This window comes from Pristiophorus japonicus, chromosome 23 (assembly GCF_044704955.1).
Source record: "Pristiophorus japonicus isolate sPriJap1 chromosome 23, sPriJap1.hap1, whole genome shotgun sequence".
Taxonomy (NCBI): Eukaryota; Metazoa; Chordata; class Chondrichthyes; family Pristiophoridae; genus Pristiophorus; species Pristiophorus japonicus.
This window is the reverse complement of record NC_091999.1, coordinates 46,620,878-46,637,995: the sequence shown is the minus strand read 5'-3', so window position 1 is coordinate 46,637,995 and position 17,118 is coordinate 46,620,878. Positions and strand designations below refer to the sequence as shown.

The following is a 17,118-nucleotide window of genomic DNA, read 5'->3' as shown; positions in this document are numbered from 1 at the left end:
ACACCATGAGAAGTCGACAGACACATTGCGATACAGAGACAAACCGACAAACAGGGAGAGACAGACAGCGAGATCGAGACAACGAGAGACAGCACGTGTGAGACTGAAAACGAGAGGCAGACTGAGTGAGAAAAAGACTCTTAAACACATACATCTAAAGAGATCTGTGTGTGTGATCTATAAAGAGAAAGAGGGAAAGAGTGAGAGAAAGACAATCATAAAGACAGTGACAAGGAGAGAGACAGATGGAGAGAGAGCGACAGATAGACAGAGAGACAAAGAAATAAAAATAAAATGTTGGAAGTTCTCAGCAGGTTAGAGACAGGAACTACCAGCGACAGGCAAAGAGAGACAGGCAGGCAGAGACATAGATAGACAGAGATGATGGGAAAGAGTGAGATAGTCAGACAGAGAGATTGAGAGAATCCCATTGGAACACAAATGGACACCGTGAGAAAGAGACAGGCACATTGAGAGACAGAGACAAACAGTGAAAACTGAGAGATACAGAGAGCGAGGTAGAGACAGAGACAAACAGAAAGTTTGAGACTGAGAAGGAGGGTCAGACTGAGTGAGGCAAAGACTCAAACACATACATATACAGAGATGTGTTTGTGTGATTTATAAAGAGAGGGAGGGAAAGAGTGAGAGAAAGACAGGGACAAGGAGAGAGACAAAGAGTGAGACAGATAGAGAGAAAGATAAATAGAGAGAGAGAGACATCGAGACAAAAACAGAAAATGATGGAAATACTCATCAGGTTAGAGACAGGGACGAGCAGAGACAGGCAAAGACAGAGATGATGGGAAAGAACGAGCCAGTCAGACAGAGAGTATGACAGAATCCCATTGGAACAGAACTGGATACCGTGTGAAGGAGACAGATTGAGAGACAGAGACAAACAGAGAAACAGGGACAGACAGAGTGAATCAGAGAGGCAGACTGAGAGAGACAAAGACTAAAACACAAAAATACATATACAGCTCTCTAAAGACTGAGCGAGAGGCAGAGACTGAGCGATACAGATACATTTCACAAATTCATTTCATTATCTGCTCAGATTGTCACCGAGCTACAGAAAAATGCAAATGCAACAAATGAAAATCAGTTATCACTGAGCAGAATAGGAAAAATCACTGTTTAATTAAGTAATTACCAGGAGTGGGAGTTCGAACCCACGCGGGTATAAACCCATTGGATCTTAAGCCCAACGCCTTAACCACTCGGCCATCCTGGTGCTGTCAGCGATTGGATTCTGTCTCTGTGAGAATCTGGGCTTCAACTCCACCTCCACAGACACACACAAACACATCGGGTTTCAGGGAGCATTTCCGAACATTTTTCGGAATATTGACACGGGGGCAACTCTCCTATTCTTTTTCAAGTAATGCTCTGGGACCTCCAACAAACACCCGAGTGCGCAGACGGAGCTTCAATTTAACATTTCATCCGAAAGTTAACAGTTTCAACAATGCAAAATTCCCCAAATGCTGCAGTTGAGTGTTAGCCAAGATTATATGCTCACGTCTCAGGAGTGCGACTTGAACACACAAACTCCTGATTCAGTCAAGAATGCTGCCACTGAACCAAAGCTGAGACAAAAGTTCACAGCCATATTACTTTCCCAAGTCTTTTTTTTAAGTTCCAGGACATACCAAATTCATGGTGATGATTTCCTCAGAGAGTTGCACATACACATAGACATGTTTACAGATAGACAGACACAGAGACACACACACAAAAATTTACACGCACCAACGGACATGCACAGATGCCTTTGACATCTCGAGGGATAGACAGGCTGAATCACTGTCGCAACTTTGGCTGATTTTTGCGATTTTCTATCCGTATGTATCGTGAATATTGCAGGTTAATGAAAGAAAGAAAATAGCGGCGGCATTGAAAGGTGTGGGACGTTGTTCCGTCTATATCAGAATCAGTTTTGCAGGGACCTGGTTAAATTGTCAAACAAAATGAAACATGCTGAGAAACGGAGTCGGCAGGATTCAAATCTATGCGGGGAAACCCGAATGGATTTTGAGTCGATGGCCTTAACCAATGGGCCACGACTACTGGCTCGCTGCCTTTTTAAATGTTCCTCAGTTATAACTCAACCATCCATCTCTGTGCAGCAGACGGCCACAGAATCGTGAAAAAGTCACCGTTTGCTAAAAACCTGGAAGAGGCTGTATTTTTGCTGCTCCATATTGCTCTGGAACTTTTTAATATGAATCTATACCAAGAAACAGAAGCAAAATTCTGCCTTTTGTAAAGTGCAGCCTCCCCGTTAGGGAATTCAACCGTGGTCTCCCGTGCGACAGGCGGGGATATTCACCACTTTCCCACGAGGAATTGATGCGCATGGATTTTGTCAAAAGCAATATTCGAGCTGTGAATAGAACTGGACACCATGAGAAGTCGACAGACACATTGCGAGACAGAGACAAACCGACAAACAGCGAGAGACAGACAGCGAGATCGAGACAACGAGAGACAGCAAGTGTGAGACTGAAAACGAGAGGCAGACTGAGTGAGAAAAAGACTCTCAAACACATGCATCTAAAGAAATCTGTGTGTGTGATCTATAAAGAGAAAGAGAGAAAGAGTGAGAGAAAGACAATCATAAAGACAGTGACAAGGAGCGAGACAGATGGAGAGAGAGCGACAGATTGACAGAGAGACAAAGAAATAAAAAGAAAATGTTGGAAATTCTCAGCAGGTTAGAGACAGGAACTACCAGCGAAAGGCAAAGAGAGACAGGCAGGCAGAGACATAGATAGACAGAGATGATGGGAAAGAGTGAGACAGTCAGACAGAGAGACTGAGAGAATCCCATTGGAACACAACTGGACACCGTGAGAAAGAGACAGGCACATTGAGAGACAGAGAAAAACAGCAAAACAGGGAGAAACAGACAGCGAGGTAGAGACAGAGAGAGACAGAAAGTTTGAGACTGAGAGTTAGGGTCAGACTGAGTGAGGCAAAGACTCAAACACATACATATACAGAGATGTGTTTGTGTGATTTATAAAGAGAGGGAGGGACAGAGTGAGACAAAGACAGGGATAAGGAGAGAGACAAAGAGGGAGACAGATAGAGAGAAAGATAAATAGAGAGAGAGAGACATCGAGACAAAAACAGAAAATGATGGAAATACTCATCAGTTTAGAGACAGGGACGAGCAGAGACAGGCAAAGGCATAGATGATGGGAAGGAACGAGCCAGTCAGACAGAGAGTATGACAGAATCCCATTGGAACAGAACTGGATACCGTGTGAAGGAGACAGATTGAGAGACAGAGACAAACAGAGAAACAGGGAGAGACAGAGTGAATCAGAGAGAGGCAGACTGAGAGAGACAAAGACTCAAACACACAAATACATATACAGCTCTCTAAAGACAGAGCGAGAGGCAGAGACTGAGTGATACAGATACATTTCGCAATTTCATTTAATTATCTGCTCAGATTGTCACCGAGCTGCAGCAAAATGCAAATGCAACAGATGAAAATCAGTTATCACTGAGCATTGTGGGAGAAATCACTGTTTAATTAAGTAATTACCAGGAGTGGGGTTCGAACCCACGCAGGTATAAACCCATTGGATCTTAAGCCCAACGCCTTAACCACTCGGCCATCCTGGTGCCGTAAGCGATTGGATTCTGTCCATGTGAGAATCTGGGCTTCAACTCCACCTCCACAGACACACACAAACACATCGGATTTCAGGGAGTATTTCCGAACATTTTTCGGAATATTGACACTGGGGCAACTCTCCTAATCTTTTTCGAGTAATGCTCTGGGACCTCTCACAACCACCCGAGTGCGCAGCCGGTGCTTCCATTTAACATTTCATCCGAAAGTCAACAGTTTCAACACTGCAAAATTCCCCAAATGCTGCAGTTGAGTGTTAGCCAAGATTATATGCTCAAGTCTCAGGAGTGCGACTTGAACACACAAACTCCTGATTCAGTCAAGAATTCTGCCACTGAACCAAAGCTGAGACAAAGGTTCACAGCCATATTACTTTCCCAATCTTTTTTTTAAGTTCCAGGACATACCAAATTCATGGTGATGATTTCCACAGACAGTTGCACATACACATAGACATTTTTACAGATAGACAGACACAGAGACACACACACAAAAATTTACACGCACCAACGGACATGCACAGATGCCTTAGACATCTCGAGGGATAGACAGGCTGAATCACTGTCGCAACTGTGGCTGATTTTTGCGATTTTCTATCCGTATGTATCGTGAATATTGCAGATTAATGAAATAAAGAAAATAGCGGCGGCATTGAAAGGTGTGGGACGATGTTCCGTCTATCTCAGAATCAGTTTTGCAGGGACCTGGTTAAATTGTCAAACAGAATGAAATATGCTGAGAAACGGAGTCGGCAGGATTCAAATCTATGCGGGGAAACCCGAATGGATTTTTAGTCTATGGCCTTAACCACTGGGCCACGACTACTGGCTCGCTGCCTTTTTAAATGTTACTCAGTTAAAACTCAAACTTCCATCTCTGTGCAGCAGACGGCCACAGAATAGTGAAAAAGTCACCGTTTGCTAAAAATCTGGAAGAGGCTGTATTTTTGCTGCTCTATATTGCTCTGGAACTTTTTAATATGAATCTATACCAAGAAACAGAAGCAAAATTCTGCTTTTTGTAAAATGCAGCTTCCCCGTTAGGGAATGGAACCGTGGTCTCCCGTGTGACAGGTGGGGACATTCACCACTTTCCCACGAGGAATTGATGCGCAGGGGTTTTGTCAAAGCAATATTCGAGCTGTGAATAGAACTGGACACCATGAGAAGTCGACAGACACATTGCGAGACAGAGACAAACCGACAAACAGGGAGAGACAGACAGCGAGATCGAGACAACGAGAGACAGCAAGTGTGAGACTGAAAACGAGAGGCAGACTGAGTGAGAAAAAGACGCTCAAACACATACATCTGAAGAGACCTGTGTGTGTGATCTCTAAACAGAAAGAGGGAAAGAGTGAGAGAAAGACAATCATAAAGAAAGTGACAAGGAGAGAGACAGATGGAGAGAGAGCGACAGATAGACAGAGAGACAAAGAAATAAATAGAAAATGTTGGAAATTCTCAGCAGGTTAGAGACAGGAATTACCAGCGACAGGCAAAGAGGGACAGGCAGGCAGAGACAGCGATAGACAGAGATGATGGGAAAGAGTGAGACAGTCAGACAGTGAGACTGAGAGAATCCCATTGGAACACAACTGGACACCGTGAGAAAGAGACAGGCACATTGAGAGACAGAGACAAACAGCAAAACAGGGAGAAACAGACAGCGAGGTAGAGACAGAGAGAGACAGAAAGTTTGAGACTGAGAGTTAGGGTCAGACTGAGTGAGGCAAAGGCTCAAACATATACATATACAGAGATGTGTTTGTGTGATTTATAAAGAGAGGGAGGGAAAGAGTGAGAGAAAGACAGGGACAAGGAGAGAGACAAAGAGTGAGACAGATAGAGAGAAAGATAAATAGAGAGAGAGAGACATCGAGACAAAAACAGAAAATGATGGAAATACTCATCAGGTTAGAGACAGGGACGAGCAGAGACAGGCAAAGACATAGATGATGGGAAAGAACGAGACAGTCAGACAGAGAGTATGACAGAATCTCATTGGAACAGAACTGGATACCGTGTAAAGGAGACAGATTGAGAGACAGAGACAAACAGAGAAACAGGGACAGACAGAGTGAATCAGACTGAGAGAGACAAAGACTCAAACACACAAATACATATACAGCTCTCTGAAGACAGAGCGAGAGGCAGAGACTGAGCGATACAGATACATTTCTCAATTTCATTTAATTATCTGCTCAGATTTTCACCGAGCTACAGAAAAATGCAAATGCAACAGATGAAAATCAGTTATCACTGAGCAGAATGGGAGAAATCACTGTTTAATTCAGTAATTACCAGGAGTGGGGTTCGAACCCACGCAGGTATAAACCCATTGGATCTTAAGCCCAACGCCTTAACCACTCGGCCATCCTGGTGCTGTCAGCGATTGGATTCTGTCTATGTGAGAATCTGGGCTTCAACTCCACCTCCACAGACACACACAAACACATCGGGTTTCAGGGAGTATTTCCGAACATTTTTCGGAAAATTGACACGGCGGAAACTCTCCTGTTCTTTTTCGAGTAATGCTCTGGGACCTCTCACAACCACCCGAGTGCGCAGCCGGTGCTTCCATTTAACATTTAATCCGAAAGGCAACAGTTTCAACACTGCAAAATTCCCCAAATGCTGCAGTTGAGTGTTAGCAAAGGTTGTATGCTCAAGTCTCAGGAGTGCGACTTGTACACACAAACTCCTGATTCAGTCAAGAATGCTGCCACTGAACCAAAGCTAAGACAAAAGTTCACAGCCATATTACTTTCCCAAGTCTTTTTTTTAAGTTCCGGGACATACCAAATTCATGGTGATGATTTCCACAGACAGTTGCACATACACATAGACATTTTTACAGATAGACAGACACAGAGACGCACACACAAAAATTTACACGCTCCAACGGACATGCACAGATGCCTGAGACATCTCGAGGTATAGACAGGCTGAATCACTGTCGCAACTTTGGCTGATCTTTGCGATTTTCGATCCGTATGTATCGTGAATATTGCAGATTAATGAAAGAATGAAAATAGCGGCGGCATTGAAAGGTGTGGGATGTTGTTCCGTCTATCTCAGAATCAGTTTTGCAGCGACCTGGTTAAATTGTCAAACAGAATGAAATATGCTGAGAAACGGAGTCGGCAGGATTCAAATCTATGCGGGGAAACCCGAATGGATTTTTAGTCTATGGCCTTAACCAATGGGCCACGACTACTGGCTCGCTGCCTTTTTAAATGTTACTCATTTAAAACTCAACCTTCCATCTCTGTGCAGCAGACGGCCACAGAATAGTGAAAAAGTCACCGTTTGCTAAAAATCTGGAAGAGGCTGTATTTTTGCTGCTCTATATTGCTCTGGAACTTTTTAATATGAATCTATACCAAGAAACAGAAGCAAAATTCTGCCTTTTGTAAAATGCAGCTTCCCCGTTAGGGAATGGAACCGTGGTCTCCCGTGTGACAGGCGGGGATATTCACGACTTTCCCACGAGGAATTGATGCGCATGGGTTTTGTCAAAGCAATATTCGAGCTGTGAATAGAACTGGACACCATGAGAAGTCGACAGACACATTGCGAGACAGAGACAAACCGACAAACAGGGAGAGACAGACAGCGAGATAGAGACAACGAGAGACAGCAAGTGTGAGACTGAAAACGAGAGGCAGACTGAGTGAGAAAAGACTCTCAAACACATACATCTAAAGAGATCTGTGTGTGTGATCTATAAAGAGAAAGACGGAAAGATTGAGAGAAAGACAATCATAAAGACAGTGACAATGAGAGAGACAGATAGAGAGAGAGCGACAGATAGACAGAGAGACAAAGAAATAAAAAGAAAATGTTGGAAATTCTCAGCAGGTTAGAGACAGGAACTACCAGCGACAGGCAAAGAGAGACAGGCAGGCAGAGACATAGATAGACAGAGATGATTGGAAAGAGTGAGACAGTCAGACAGAGAGACTGAGAGAATCCCATTGGAACACAACTGGACACCGTGAGAAAGAGACAGGCACATTGAGAGTCAGTGACAAACAGCGAAACAGAGAGAAACAGACAGCGAGGTAGAGACAGAGATGACAGAAAGTTTGAGACTGAGAGGGAGGGTCAGACTGAGTGAGGCAAAGACTCAAACACATACATATACAGAGATGTGTTCGTGTGATTTATAAAGAGAGGGAGGGAAAGAGTGAGAGAAAGACAGGGACAAGGAGAGAGACAAAGAGGGAGACAGATAGAGAGAAAGATAAATAGAGAGAGAGAGACATCGAGACCAAAACAGAAAATGATGGAAATACTCATCAGGTTAGAGACAGAGACGAGCAGAGACAGGCAAAGACATAGATGATGGGAAAGAACGAGACAGTCAGACAGAGAGTATGACAGAATCCCATTGGAACAGAACTGGATACCGTGTGAAGGAGAAAGATTGTGAGATAGAGACAAACAGAGAAACAGGGACAGACAGAGTGAATCAGACTGAGAGAGACAAAGATTCAAACACACAAATACATATACAGCTCTCTGAAGACAGAGCTTGAGGCAGAGACTGAGCGATACAGATACATTTCACAATTTCATTTCATTATCTGCTCAGATTGTCACCGAGCTACAGAAAAATGCAAATGCAACAGATGAAAATCAATTATCACTGAGCAGAATGGGGGAAATCACTGTTTAATTAAGTAACTACCAGGAGTGGGGTTCGAACCCACGCAGGTATAAACCCATTGAATCTTAAGCCCAACGCCTTAACCACTCGGCCATCCTGGTGCCGTCAGCGATTGGATTCTGTCTCTGTGAGAATCTGGGCTTCAACTCCACCTCCACAGACACACACAAACACATCGGGTTTCAGGGAGTATTTCCGAACATATTTGGGAAAATTGACACGGGGGCAACTCTCCTATTCTTTTTCGAGTAATGCTCTGGGACCTCTCACAACCACCCGAGTGCGCAGCCGGTGCTTCAATTTAACATTTCATCCGAAAGTCAACAGTTTCAACAATGCAAAATTCCCCAAATGCTGCAGTTGAGTGTTAGCAAAGGTTGTGTACTCAAGTTTCAGGAGTGCGACTTGTAAACACAAACTCCTGATTCAGTCAAGAATGCTGCCACTGAACCAAAGCTGAGACAAAAGTTCACAGCCATATTACTTTCCCAAGTCTTTTTTTTAAGTTCCGGGACATGCCAAATTCATGGTGATGATTTCCACAGACAGTTGCACATACACATAGACATTTTTACAAATAGACAGACACAGAGACGCACACACAAAAATTTACACGCTGCAACGGACATGCACAGATGCCTGAGACATCTCGAGGTATAGACAGGCTGAATCACTGTCGCAACTTTGGCTGCTCTTTGCGATTTTCGATCCGTATGTATCGTGAATATTGCAGATTAATGAAAGAAAGAAAATAGCGGCAGCATTGAAAGGAGTGGGTCGTTGTTCCGTCTATCTCAGAATCAGTTTTGCAGGGACCTGGTTAAATTGTCAAACAGAATGAAATATGCTGAGAAACGGAGTCGGCAGGATTCAAATCTATGCGGGGAAACCCGAATGGATTTTTAGTCTATGGCCTTAACCAATGGGCCACGACGACTGGCTCGCTGCCTTTTTAAATGTTACTCAGTTAAAACTCAACCTTCCATCTCTGTGCAGCAGACGGCCACAGAATAGTGAAAAAGTCACCGTTTGCTAAAAATCTGGAAGAAGCTGTATTTCTGCTGCTCTATATTGCCCTGGAACTTTTTAATATGAATCTATACCAAGAAACAGAAGCAAAATTCTGCCTTTTGTAAAATGCAGCCTCCCCGTTAGAGAATTGAACCGTGGTCTCCCGTGTGACAGGCGGGGACATTCACGACTTTCCCACGAGGAATTGATGCGTATAGGTTTTGTCAAAGCAATATTCGAGCTGTGAATAGAACTGGACACCATGAGAAGTCGACAGACACATTGCGAGACAGAGACAAACCGACAAACAGGGAGAGACAGAGTGCGAGATCGAGACAACGAGAGACAGCATGTGTGAGACTGAAAACGAGAGGCAGACTGAGTGAGAAAAAGACTCTCAAACACATACATCTAAAGAGATCTGTGTGTGTGATCTATAAAGAGAAAGAGGGAAAGAGTGAGAGAAAGACAATCATAAAGAAAGTGACAAGGAGAGAGACAGATGGAGAGAGAGCGACAGATAGACAGAGAGACAAAGAAATAAACAGAAAATGTTGGAAATTCTCAGCAGGTGAGAGACAGGAACTACCAGCGACAGGCAAAGAGAGACAGGCAGGCAGAGACATAGATAGACAGAGATGATTGGAAAGAGTGAGACAGTCAGACAGAGAGACTGAGAGAATCCCATTGGAATACAACTGGACACCGTGAGAAAGAGACAGGCACATTGAGAGACAGAGACAAACAGCAAAACAGGGAGAAACAGACAGCGAGGTAGAGACAGAGAGAGACAGAAAGTTTGAGACTGAGAGTTAGGGTCAGACTGAGTGAGGCAAAGACTCAAACACATACATTAACAGAGATGTGTTTGTGTGATTTATGAAGAGAGGGAGGGAAAGAGTGTGAGAAAGACAGGGACAAGGAGACAGACAAAGACGGAGACAGATAGAGAGAAAGATAAATAGAGAGAGAGAGAGACATCGAGACCAAAACAGAAAATGATGGAAATACTCATCAGGTTAGAGACAGGGACGAGCAGAGACAGGCAAAGACATAGATGATGGGAAAGAACGAGACAGTCAGACAGAGAGTATGACAGAATCCCATTGGAACAGAACTGGATACCGTGTGAAGGAGACAGATTGAGAGACAGAGACAAACAGAGAAACAGGGACAGACAAAATGAATCAGAGAGAGGCAGACTGAGCGAGACAAAGACTCAAACACACAAATACATATACAGCTCTCTGAAGACAGAGCGAGAGGCAGAGACTGAGCGATACAGATACATTTCTCAATTTCATTTAATTATCTGCTCAGATTTTCACCGAGCTACAGAAAAATGCAAATGCAACAGATGAAAATCAGTTATCACTGAGCAGAATGGGAGAAATCACTGTTTAATTAAGTCATTACCAGGAGTGGGGTTCGAACCCACGCAGGTATAAACCCATTGGATCTTAAGCCCAACGCCTTAACCACTGGGCCATCCTGGTGCTGTCAGCGATTGGATTCTGTCTATTTGAGAATCTGGGCTTCAACTCCACCTCCACAGACACACACAAACACATCGGGTTTCAGGGAGTATTTCCGAACATTTTTCGGAAAATTGACACGGGGGAAACTCTCCTATTGTTTTTCGAGTAATGCTCTGGGACCTCTCACAACCACCCGAGTGCGCAGCCGGTGCTTCCATTTAACATTTCATCCGAAAGTCAACAGTTTCAACACTGCAAAATTCCCCAAATGCTGCAGTTGAGTGTTAGCAAAGGTTGTATGCTCAAGTCTCAGGAGTGCGACTTGTACACACAAACTCCTGATTCAGTCAAGGATGCTGCCACTGAACCAAAGCTAAGACAAAAGTTCACAGCCATATTACTTTCCCAAGTCTTTTTTTTAAGTTTCGGGACATACCAAATTCATGATGATGATTTCCACAGACAGTTGCACATACACATAGACATTTTTACAAATAGACAGACACAGAGACGCACACACAAAAATTTACACGCTCCAACGGACATGCACAGATGCCTGAGACATCTCGAGGTATAGACAGGCTGAATCACTGTCGCAACTTTGGCTGATCTTTGCGATTTTCGATCCGTATGTATCGTGAATATTGCAGATTAATGAAAGAATGAAAATAGCGGCAGCATTGAAAGTGTGGGACGTTGTTCCGTCTATCTCAGAATCAGTTTTGCAGGGACCTGGTTAAATTGTCAAACAGAATGAAATATGCTGAGAAACGGATTCGGCAGGATTCAAATCTATGCGGGGAAACCCGCATGGATTTTTAGTCTATGGCCTTAACCAATGGCCCACGACTACTGGCTCGCTGCCTTTTTAAATGTTACTCAGTTAAAACTCAACCTTCCATCTCTGTGCAGCAGACGGCCACAGAATAGTGAAAAAGTCACCGTTTGCTAAAAATCTGGAAGAGGCTGTATTTTTGCTGCTCTATATTGCTCTGGAACTTTTTAATATGAATCTATACCAAGAAACAGAAGCAAAATTCTGCCTTTTGTAAAATGCAGCTTCCCCGTTAGGGAATTGAACCGTGGTCTCCCGTGTGACAGGTGGGGATATTCACGACTTTCCCACAAGGAATTGATGCGCATGGGTTTTGTCAAAGCAATATTCGAGCTGTGAATAGAACTGGACACCATGAGAAGTCGACAGACACATTGCGAGACAGAGACAAACCGACAAACATGGAGAGACAGACAGCGAGATCGAGACAGCGAGATCGAGACAACGAGAGACAGCAAGTGTGAGACTGAAAACAAGAGGCAGACTGAGTGAGAAAAAGACTCTCAAACACATACATCTGAAGAGATCTGTGTGTGTGATCTATAAAGAGAAAGACGGAAAGATTGAGAGAAAGACAATCATAAAGACAGTGACAATGAGAGAGACAGATGGAGAGAGAGCGACAGATAGACAGAGAGACAAAGAAATAAAAAGAAAATGTTGGAAATTCTCAGCAGGTTAGAGACAGGAACTACCAGCGAGAGGCAAAGAGAGACAGGCAGGCAGAGACATAGATAGACAGTGATGATGGGAAAGAGTGAAACAGTCAGACAGAGAGACTGAGAGAATCCCATTGGAACACAACTGGACACCGTGAGAAAGAGACAGGCACATTGAGAGTCAGTGACAAACAGCGAAACAGGGAGAAACAGACAGCGAGGTAGAGACAGAGATGACAGAAAGTTTGAGACTGAGAGGGAGGGTCAGACTGAGTGAGGCAAAGACTCAAACACATACATATACAGAGATGTGTTTGTGTGATTTATAAAGAGAGGGAGGGAAAGAGTGAGAGAAAGACAGGGACAAGGAGAGAGACAAAGAGGGAGACAGATAGAGAGAAAGATAAATAGAGAGAGAGAGACATCGAGACCAAAACAGAAAATGATGGAAATACTCATCAGGTTAGAGACAGAGACGAGCAGAGACAGGCAAAGACATAGATGATGGGAAAGAGCGAGACAGTCAGACAGAGAGTATGACAGAATCCCATTGGAACAGAACTGGATACCGTGTGAAGGGGACAGATTGAGAGACAGAGACAAACAGAGAAACTGGGACAGACAGAGTGAATCAGACTGAGAGAGACAAAGATTCAAACACACAAATACATATACAGCTCTCTGAAGACAGAGCGAGAGGCAGAGACTGAGCGATACATATACATTTCACAATTTCATTTAATTATCTGCTCAGATTGTCACCGAGCTACAGAAAAATGCAAATGCAACAGATGAAAATCAGTTATCACTGAGCAGAATGGGAGAAATCACTGTTTAATTAAATAATTACCAGGAGTGGGGTTCGAACCCACGCAGGTATAAACCCATTGGATCTTAAGCCCAACGCCTTAACCACTCGGCCATCCTGGTGCCGTCAGCGATTGGATTCTGTCTATGTGAGAATCTGGGCTTCAACTCCACCTCCACAGACACACACAAACACATCGGGTTTCAGGGAGTATTTCCGAACATTTTTGGGAAAATTGACACGGGGGAAACTCTCCTATTCTTTTTCGAGTAATGCTCTGGGACCTCTCACAACCACCCGAGTGCGCAGCCGGTGCTTCCATTTAACATTTCATCCGAAAGTCAACAGTTTCAACACTGCAAAATTCCCCAAATGCTGCAGTTGAGTGTTAGCAAAGGTTGTATGCTCAAGTCTCAGGAGTGCAACTTGTACACACAAACTCCTGATTCAGTCAAGAATGCTGCCACTGAACCAAAGCTAAGACAAAAGTTCACAGCCATATTACTTTCCCAAGTCTTTTTTTTAAGTTCCGGGACATACCAAATTCATGGTGATGATTTCCACAGACAGTTGCACATACACATAGACATTTTTTACAGATAGACAGACACAGAGACGCACACACAAAAATTTGCACGCACCAACAGACATGCACAGATGCCTGAGACATCTCGAGGGATAGACAGGCTGAATCACTGTCGCAACTTTGGCTGATCTTGGCGATTTTCGATCCGTATGTATCGTGAATATTGCAGATTAATGAAAGAAAGAAAATAGCGGCGGTATTGAAAGGTGTGGGATGTTGTTCCGTCTATCTCAGAATCAGTTTTGCAGGGACCTGGTTAAATTGTCAAACAGAATGAAATATGCTGAGAAACGGAGTCGGCAGGATTCAAATCTATGCGGGGAAACCCGAATGGATTTTTAGTCTCTGGCCTTAACCAATGGGCCACGACTACTGGCTCGCTGCCTTTTTAAATGTTACTCAGTTAAAACTCAACCTTCCATCTCTGTGCAGCAGACGGCCACAGAATAGTGAAAAAGTCACCGTTTGCTAAAAAGCTGGAAGAGGCTGTATTTTTGCTGCTCTATTTCTGCTGCTCTGTATTGCCCTGGAACTTTTTAATATGAATCTATACCAAGAAACAGAAGCAAAATTCTGCCTTTTGTAAAATCCCCGTTAGGGAATTGAACCGTGGTCTCCCGTGTGACAGGCGGGGATATTCACGACTTTCCCACGAGGAATTGATGCGCACGGGTTTTGTCAAAGCAATATTCGAGCTGTGAATAGAACTGGACACCATGAGAAGTCGACAGACACATTGCGAGACAGAGACAAACCGACAAACAGGGAGAGACAGACAGCGAGATCGAGACATCGAGAGACAGCAAGTGTGAGACTGAAAACGAGAGGCAGACTGAGTGAGAAAAAGACTCTTAAACACATACATCTAAAGAGATCTGTGTGTGTGATCTATAAAGAGAAAGAGGGAAAGAGTGAGAGAAAGACAATCATAAAGAAAGTGACAAGGAGAGAGACAGATGGAGAGAGAGAGCGACAGATAGACAGAGAGACAAAGAAATAAAAAGAAAATGTTGGAAATTCTCAGCAGGGTAGAGACAGGAATTACCAGCGACAGGCAAAGAGGGACAGGCAGGCAGAGACAGCGATAGACAGAGATGATGGGAAAGAGTGAGACAGTCAGACAGAGACTGAGAGAATCCCATTGGAACACAACTGGACATCGTGAGAAAGAGACAGGCACATTGAGAGACAGAGACATTCAGCAAAACAGCGAGAAACTGACAGCGAGGTAGAGACAGAGAGAGACAGAAAGTTTGAGACTGAGAGTTAGGGTCAGACTGAGTGAGGCAAAGACTCAAACACATACATATACAGAGATGTGTTCGTGTGATTTATAAAGAGAGGGAGGGAAAGAGTGAGAGAAAGACAGGGACAAGGAGAGAGACAAGAGGGAGACAAATAGAGAGAAAGATAAAAATAGAGAGAGAGACATCGAGACCAAAACAGAAAATGATGGAAATACTCATCAGGTTAGAGACAGGGACGAGCAGAGACAGGCAAAGACAGAGATGATGGGAAAGAACAAGATAGTCAGACAGAGAGTATGACAGAATCCCATTGGAACAGAACTGGATACCGTGTGAAGGAGACAGATTGAGAGACAGAGACAAACAGAGAAACAGGGACAGACAGAGTGAATCAGAGAGAGGCAGACTGAGAGAGACAAAGACTCAAACACACAAATACATATACAGCTCTCTAAAGACAGAGCGAGAGGCAGAGACTGAGCGATACGGATACATTTCACAATTTCATTTCATTATCTGCTCAGATTGTCACCGAGCTACAGAAAAATGCAAAAGCAACAGATGGAAATCAGTTATCACTGAGCAGAATGGGAGAAATCACTGTTTAATTCAGTAATTACCAGGAGTGGGGTTCGTACCCACGCAGGTATAAACCCATTGGATCTTAAGCCTTAACCACTCGGCCATCCTGGTGCCGTCAGCGATTGGATTCTGTCTATGTGAGAATCTGGGCTTCAACTCCACCTCCACAGACACACACAAACACATCGGGTTTCAGGGAGCATTCCAGAACATTTTTCGGAATGTTAACACGGGGGCAACTCTCCTATTCTTTTTCGAGTAATGCTCTGGGACCTCTCACAACCACCCGAGTGCGCAGACGGAGCTTCAATTTAACATTTCATCAGAAAGTCAACAGTTTCAACAATGCAAAATTCCCCAAATGCTGCAGTTGAGTGTTAGCCAAGATGATATGCTCAAGTCTCAGGAGTGCGACTTGAACACACAAACTCCTGGTTCAGTCAAGAATGCTGCCACTGAACCAAAGCTGAGACAAAAGTTCACAGCCATGTTACTTTCCCAAGTCTTTTTTTTAAGTTCCAGGACATACCAAATTCATGGTGATGATTTCCACAGACAGTTGCACATACACATAGACATTTTTACAGATAGACAGACACAGAGACACACACACAAAAATTTACAAGCACCAACGGACATGCACAGATGCCTTCGACATCTCGAGGGTTCGACAGGCTGAATCACTGTCGCAACTTTGGCTGAATTTTGCGATTTTCTATCCGTCTGTCTCGTGAATATTGCAGATTAATGAAAGAAAGAAACTAGCGGCGGCATTGAAAGGTGTGGGGCGTTGTTCCGTCTATCTCAGAATCAGTTTTGCAGGGACCTGGTTAAATTGTCAAACAGAATGAAATATGTTGAGAAACGGAGTCGGCAGGATTCAAATCTATGCGGGGAAACCCGAATGGATTTTTAGTCTATGGACTTAACCAATGGGCCACGACTACTGGCTCGCTGCCTTTTTAAATGTTGCTCAGTTAAAACTCAACCATCCATCTCTGTGCAGCAGACGGCCACAGAATAGTGGAAAAAGTCACCGTTTGCTAAAAATCTGGAAGAGGCTGTATTTTTGCTGCTCTCTATTGCTCTGGAACTTTTTAATATGAATCTATACCAAGAAACAGAAGCAAAATTCTGCCTTTTGTAAAATGCAGATTCCCCGTTAGGGAATTGAACCGTGGTCTCCCGTGTGACAGATGGGGATATTCACCACTTTCCCACGAGGAATTGATGCGCATGGGTTTTGTCAAAGCAATATTCGAGCTGTGAATAGAACTGGACACCATGAGAAGGCTATGGGACCTTTCACATCCACACGAGTGTGCAGATGAAGTTTCAATTTAACATTTCATCCGAATGTCAACAGCTTCAAAAATTCCCCAAGCACTGCATTTGAGTGTTAGCCAAGATTATATGCTCAAGTCTCAGGAGTGCGACTGACACACACAACCTCCTGATTCAGTCGAGAATGGAGCCACTGAAACAAAGCCGATACCAAAGATCACAACCGTATTATTTTCCCGAAGCTTTTTAAAATTTCCAGGACGCACCAAATTCATGGTGATGATTTCCATAGACAGTTGCAC

The 17,118-nt window shown here is 43.8% G+C and overlaps 6 non-coding genes and 2 pseudogenes across 6 annotated transcripts; 1 reads left to right on the top strand and 7 right to left on the bottom strand.

Annotated features, from left to right (window-relative positions):
- LOC139235364 (zinc finger protein 229-like) overlaps positions 1 to 17,118 on the top strand; it is a 239,924-nt pseudogene that overhangs the window by 143,947 nt on the left and 78,859 nt on the right.
- LOC139235669 (probable G-protein coupled receptor 139) overlaps positions 1 to 17,118 on the bottom strand; it is a 72,005-nt pseudogene that overhangs the window by 7,354 nt on the left and 47,533 nt on the right.
- Positions 1,154 to 1,237, bottom strand: trnal-uaa (transfer RNA leucine (anticodon UAA)). The gene has a single exon. It is a non-coding gene; the product is annotated as a tRNA-Leu (tRNA).
- Positions 3,560 to 3,642, bottom strand: trnal-uaa (transfer RNA leucine (anticodon UAA)). The gene has a single exon. It is a non-coding gene; the product is annotated as a tRNA-Leu (tRNA).
- Positions 5,953 to 6,035, bottom strand: trnal-uaa (transfer RNA leucine (anticodon UAA)). Its single transcript has one exon. It is a non-coding gene; the product is annotated as a tRNA-Leu (tRNA).
- On the bottom strand, positions 8,345 to 8,427 carry trnal-uaa (transfer RNA leucine (anticodon UAA)). Its single transcript has one exon. It is a non-coding gene; the product is annotated as a tRNA-Leu (tRNA).
- On the bottom strand, positions 10,751 to 10,833 carry trnal-uaa (transfer RNA leucine (anticodon UAA)). Its single transcript has one exon. It is a non-coding gene; the product is annotated as a tRNA-Leu (tRNA).
- Positions 13,157 to 13,239, bottom strand: trnal-uaa (transfer RNA leucine (anticodon UAA)). The gene has a single exon. It is a non-coding gene; the product is annotated as a tRNA-Leu (tRNA).